The following is a 6,355-nucleotide window of genomic DNA, read 5'->3' as shown; positions in this document are numbered from 1 at the left end:
TTCAGCAGGTTAAAGAGTAGGAACAAACACATTCTTTTCCTTGTCAACCATTAAGTTATGAGAATTCACTCATAGTGTGTATTAGGCAATTATAAATAATGAAGACAGTCACAAACTTCAGAAGTGATGTGGGACATCATTGTGCTTACAAGGAGGAACCTGGCTTGGAGCTTCTTGACTTTTTGGACAATGAGATTTTCCACTGTAATGTTGCTATAATGTTGCTTTCAAGGGTAATTTTTGTATGTATATTATTTTTTCTTGCCTTCCTTGGAGTGGATTAAAAAAAAAAATCCTAGCTACAGTTCAAGCTCCCAAAGTATTTCTGCATCTTCTGATGAAATACTATTTCATAACCACAACAGCATTTCTCAGAAGATGTCTCTTACCCTTCCACAAATAAGAATACATTTCAGAGGACTTTTCTAGTTCACATAGCATCTGACCAAACAAACGAACTGTTGTAACAAAATCGCTAAACTGTTCCTGTTTACCACATTACTAGTGAAGTGTTATTTTGAAAATGCAATTTGTTATGACCCTCCAGACAAAACTTTGATGAGGAAAGCTGTCTAATGTCCACATTTTCTGGGTACAAAATGGTGCCTCAAGTCTTCCAGTATTTCAGTAATAATAACTGTGGCGGCCCAATTACGAAGGTAATGACAAAAATACTGTCCTCCAAAAAATATCCTTTAACTTTCTTAATACACTTGTTTATTTTTTTATGTCTGTAGCATGAATCAAGCAGCAGGTCTACTTATTAAAACAAGCAAGTACATACTAAAATCAAACCTGGTGTAAGAGGTATAATGTCACTGACTTCTGTGGGGTTGTATTAGGGTAACATTTGCCTTGGATATGTAAGCTTCACATGAATCATTAGCTCCTAAGGCACTGAAGGACTGTGATAGTTTTAAAATCAACTCTGTCCTACATACTGCATATGAGTAATAGCATTTCAACTAGTGGAAAATAGTTCCTCCCTTTTCCTCTTGAAAGCATATTGCCAGCATTATAAAAATCAGTTTTGTGAGCTTTTACCCCCTCTGAGTATTTTATAGTCTTTTCTCAGAACAAGAAACTGAAATGCCATCTGTTTTTAGCCAGTCTTGGCTAAATTTCAATGATTTAAAGATTTTGTGACATCTCTTTATAAATGATACACTGATAAAATAATTTCACAGAAGTAATCACATAAGACTTCTGATCCCATGACTGTCTTTGTCCACACTTGAATCAGCAGTCTTTAAACTGGTGGTGTCTGTGTCCTATTGCCACACCCCTGAACCATGCAGTCCCTTAAAACTGAGATATTTTATTTGTCACTTTTAAATACATTTCAGTATTTGATAATGTTTAGCTCTTGGCAATGGCGTAACAGTATGGTAGGCTATAATTAAATATACTGAGTCAGTTTTGTTACCCTTCCTTGTGTTGAATGGAGCTATTATTTTTAATTAGCTGCTCTAGTTTTAGTGGGATTATCTGTAATGTAGAAAAAAGATGTAAAGAGGGGGCAGAAAAATAAAATAAGTATTCACTTTGAAGTAGACCCTAGTACTAGGTTCATCTAGTTTAGGATTGTCACATATTATGTCCTGTAAAAATAAAGGAAAGAGATTACAGTTTAAGAATATAGCTCTTTCTTTATACGTTAGCAATAGGCAACTCTATGAGTACAGCTGGGAAGTGAATCTGACTGCTTACCTAGCAAAACAGCAATAATCATCCTCCTTCCTCTTACAACCAAAAACTATCTTTCTAAGTATCTGCTTCCTTAAATTCCAATAAGCATTTACGCCACGTGCATATTTTCCTGTGTAAAATGGCATTGACTCAATGAAGGACAAATATTTTTCTGTCAAAGAATTTTTTGAAGATTTTATTTCTAGGGAAGATGAATGCAAAATTCTGTATTTGTGAAACAAAGTCAAAGAGCAACTCTGAAATAATTGTTCAAGGGGACAAACAAGAAAAAACTGTAAGTATAGGAGAGTGAATCAATAGTAAAATATAATCTGAAGATACGGTTTCATTTAACACCCTCACATCAAATCGTGTTCAAATTAGAGGTAAGAACAGCCTTGTTCAGGTAAAAACAGAGGTAAAAATCAGAGGTAAAAACATCCTTGAAGGAGTTTCAAGCACAAGCAGCAGGAACAAAAGCTACAAGCTTTTTTTGTTGTAAAAAGTTTTAACTGCAGCTTTTCAAACCTGTGTGTGCACATGAGGATGTGGTCAGACGCCCTCTAAACCTCCTAAGAGTAAGCTCAGAAGCATGATACCTTCTGCTGAGGTGCAGAAATGCCAACATGGCCTTAGGGAAACAGGATATATGGAAGTTTTAATATTTAAGAGGGAAAGATGCTGTACCCTTACCTAAACTGGCCGAGATAAAGTTTGCAGAAGTTTGTGAAAAGGAGGGCAAGTAAATTTAGCTGTGTAGTGCATGGGTGGGCAAAGGTCCTGACCCTGTGGACTGCATGCAAAAATCTCCCTGTGCCTGAAAGCCACAGAGACAGACCACATACTTTGCTGACCCAGAGAGAGAGGAGCTGTGGCAGCTGCCTACAGACAAGAGATGTATCTACCTTTCTTTCTGTGAGGGGTGGGGAAGGGCATGGTGTAGATTCCTCTCTGTAATATCAGGAATGTGGCTGACGGTGAGAAGACTAAGCCAGAAAGAAGAATTGCTCTTGGAAATTTCCATTTATAAGGCAACCTCCTCAGAAGCCTGTAAATACACTTTGCATGCCACTTTATGCCACAGGGGTGCCAGAACTGGTGTGACTATTTTTCCATTGCTGGTTTGCAAGTACAGACGTGAGAGCAAGAATTCAAAGATGTAATAAAAAAAGAGCTTTGATGAAGGCTAACACCCCCATTGTTTCCAACAAATTCAAGATAATTCCATGAAATAATAAAGATTTTTATTCTGAGGCATTTAAACTGCCAATGAGCTCCTAGCTAAAATCCAGACAGAAATGCAGTCAGCATCAACCCTGGATCAGAAGATTAACTTTAATGGCAAACTATTGTTCTGAATTTGGTGCTTTTACTGGCCAATCCCATTAAAAAGCGTTCTATTACAACATCTGTATTTGCTTAGACCAGTGCCCATTATTATGTAGGATGTGCCTATTTTTTTTTTCTTAGACAAATTTTACAGGCAAATCTTTTCAACCAGAGTTAGTATCTGTGCTTGTATAGAGTCCATGAGCAGTATACATTTCTAATTGTGACCTACTTTACAAGTTAATTAAAGTTAATGCTAAATTTCAGGGTCATTTGAAATGGAAATCCTACTTCTTTGGTTATCATTGTAAAGTCTAGGATGTACATAATGGTGTTAGGATATACAGAAGGAATTTTAATAGTTTTTAAAAATAATATTATTAGTTATGCTTTCAGGCATCTCTCTTGTTTTATATGTAAATTTTTCCTTAATTCATTTAATACTATGACAGTTTCTTCCCACTTCCCATCCCCTTAGGTCATGAGGTGCTGAAAGAAGCACCAGGTCCATTTTCAAAGAAGAGATCTAAAAGGCACGTCCCGGACTATGCAGACATCTGAAAAACATTTTTAGTATTCCAGAAGTCTGAACTGAACAAGTTCTTTTAAATGCTTCATTACAGTTATCCTGGCAATCATTCACCAGAATGCCATATGTTGCCAATAAATAAGCCATCAGTAGATAGGCATTGTCCCCTACAACAGACATAAACACTTGTTAATTAAACCTAATTAAGCCAATAGCGTACATATTGGAAACACATGCTGACCAATTTGCTAACCAATGTTGCCCTGGCCAAGTCATCAGCTTCTGGCAGATTGCTGACATCTCAAAGCCACACGCATTAACAAAAAAGTCAGGCTATTTGGGAGGATGGACACGAAAAAGGTTTGCGTACACAGACACAACCTTCATGACTGTAGAGATGTAGGGCTAATTTTGCCTGTGGCCTGAGAGCCAGCAATGCATCCAATTAAGAGAATTCAGTCATGGAAAGTGTCTCAGAGAAAAGAGAAATCGCATACAGCCTTTTTGCCACTTTGTCAATGGCTATGGACAGGACATACCGGGGGGTGTGTGGCCAGAAGAAGTATTGTGCCATTGCAAACTCACAGCCAGCCACGCTGCACCTCCCAGTGCAGATGCATGCCAAAGCCTGGTTCCCCAAAAGTACCTACCCACCAAATACTGCAACTCATCCACAGGACACCGAGAGTTTTTATAAAATCAAGAACTCTTGGTTCACAGATGTGTGTGTGCTTTCAGGATCAGTAGCAGAGCATTTTCAGGTTTTTTTCATGCTTACATTAATACTGTACAAACTCCGTCACCCTTTGATGCATTAGCAGGCAGTTACCCATGACACAGCCTGCAGGCAATGGTGAAAAGTCTGCCTGAAGTCTTAGCACACATTTAGTGTTTAGAGCGTTAGTGGCTTTTTGTGGTTCTTATAAAGCATACAGTATAAAAAAAGAGTGCAGTGGACTTACATTTTCATGAGGTTATATTCTTATTTTAAAATAATTCTTATTTTGACTAGCAAATTTACTAGTCCCATGTCACACTTGCTGTCTTTTAGAAGCTATAATTAGCAATATACCATGAGCAAGCTGAGGACATAACTTTCAATGCAACAGATATACACTGAAATAGAACTATTTTTAGGAATGTTGACAGGAAAAACATGATTATGTTTTGCCTCTAACTACCAACCATTGCAGCTTCTTATCCAGAGATTTTTTTTATAGTACAAATTGTTAATAAGACTGAAGAAGAGCAATATGATTATGCATGTTCTGATATTCATAGTTGCCTTAATCTTGCTGTGCAAATTCATTCACTTTTCCAATGTCTAGTACGATATTTTAAGCCTAATGCAATAAAATGACAGCACCTTTATTTTTTATTTAATTCAAATCAAAATTTAATTCAGATGTCTCATATGCAACCAAATATTTGGATGAAATATCCCGAGTTTATGAATATTATATTAGGAACATTTATTAGTTGGCAATTTCAATTAACCTATATTTACATATGCAATATTAAGCCACAAAATTGCATAAGTTTCCAATTACTATAAAAGAACTGAAATTATTTACAATGTTTAAAGTAACAGCAGGGAAGTTATTGCATTGGAATAATGGGACAAAAACTGGATTTTAAAATACTGCAATATCTATGGATTCCTTAGAGGGCTGATTTACACATAATTGCCTTCGCTCAGGAATCAAAAGAAGTGTCGCAGTCATGTGAAATTTAGAATGTGGTGCCAAGAGACGGTGAAGTTGTGACCAGATGATGAATTAGATCACAGTACCACCTCATACAGAGTGATGGAAGTTTGCAGGAAAATGTGCAAGCAATTCTTCCTACTGGAGTTCATTTGAATTATTTCTCCTTCACATACAAATGGGAGATAACAACAGGTCCAAGTGTTTCTGCTAGTTTTCTAGTTGTCTAGGACTACATGAGAGCCACTAAAGGCATGTGTATACTAAAGGAAAAATTAATTTATTACTAATAATGCTGATTTTTGAGAAACAGCAAATAAAATTAAATAACTTTTCCAGACTGTATTTTTTTTTCCTTTGTTAGAATGCGAGTAGAGGCAAGGACAAGCTTAAGAGGCCAGAATATACATTTGGGGTCATAAGGAAAATATTCTTATTGCTTTCTGAATATTTTTTTTTCTCAAAATGGTAACTGCAAAATAAATCTTGAACCTCAGCTACGATATTTTCTATGAATTAAAACAAACCAGCATTTGATGTGGAGAATATAAAATAGATTCTTATTTATAGAATTAGTAACTAGTTACAGGAGTTTGTAGTTTGTAATGTTCTAGAAACAGAGGCATTCAAGCCAGATATGTCCATCAGTTTTTCTAATGATTCTTCCTTGAAGAACTATCTGATTTACTTCGTTACTTAACCGTGGATCATGCTCACAGAGATTATTTTGAAATTAAATTTCTTTATTTCAACATATTTTTAAAATTTGCTGCATTAGTTTACATAAAGGTTCTATATGTCTTGCACACACTATGTGTATGACTAAATTAATGAATCCCAGAAACTGTGCTTCACAGAATCACAGAATCACAGAATCGTAAGGGTTGGAAGGGACCTCAGGAGATCATCTAGTCCAACCCCCCTGCTAAAGCAGGCTCACCTAGAGCATGCTACACAGGACTTCATCCAGGCGGGCTTTGAATATCTCCAGAGAAGGAGACTCCACAACCTCCCTGGGCAGCCTGTTCCAATGCTCTGCCACCCTCAGAGTGAAGAAGTTCTTCCTCATATTCAACTGAAACCTCTCGTGTTTCAGTTTGCA

The sequence above is a fragment of the Egretta garzetta genome, unplaced genomic scaffold, assembly GCF_000687185.1.
Source record: "Egretta garzetta isolate BGI_Z169 unplaced genomic scaffold, ASM68718v1 scaffold715, whole genome shotgun sequence".
In the NCBI taxonomy this organism is placed as follows: domain Eukaryota; kingdom Metazoa; phylum Chordata; class Aves; order Pelecaniformes; family Ardeidae; genus Egretta; species Egretta garzetta.
Note: the sequence above shows the minus strand (reverse complement) of the source record.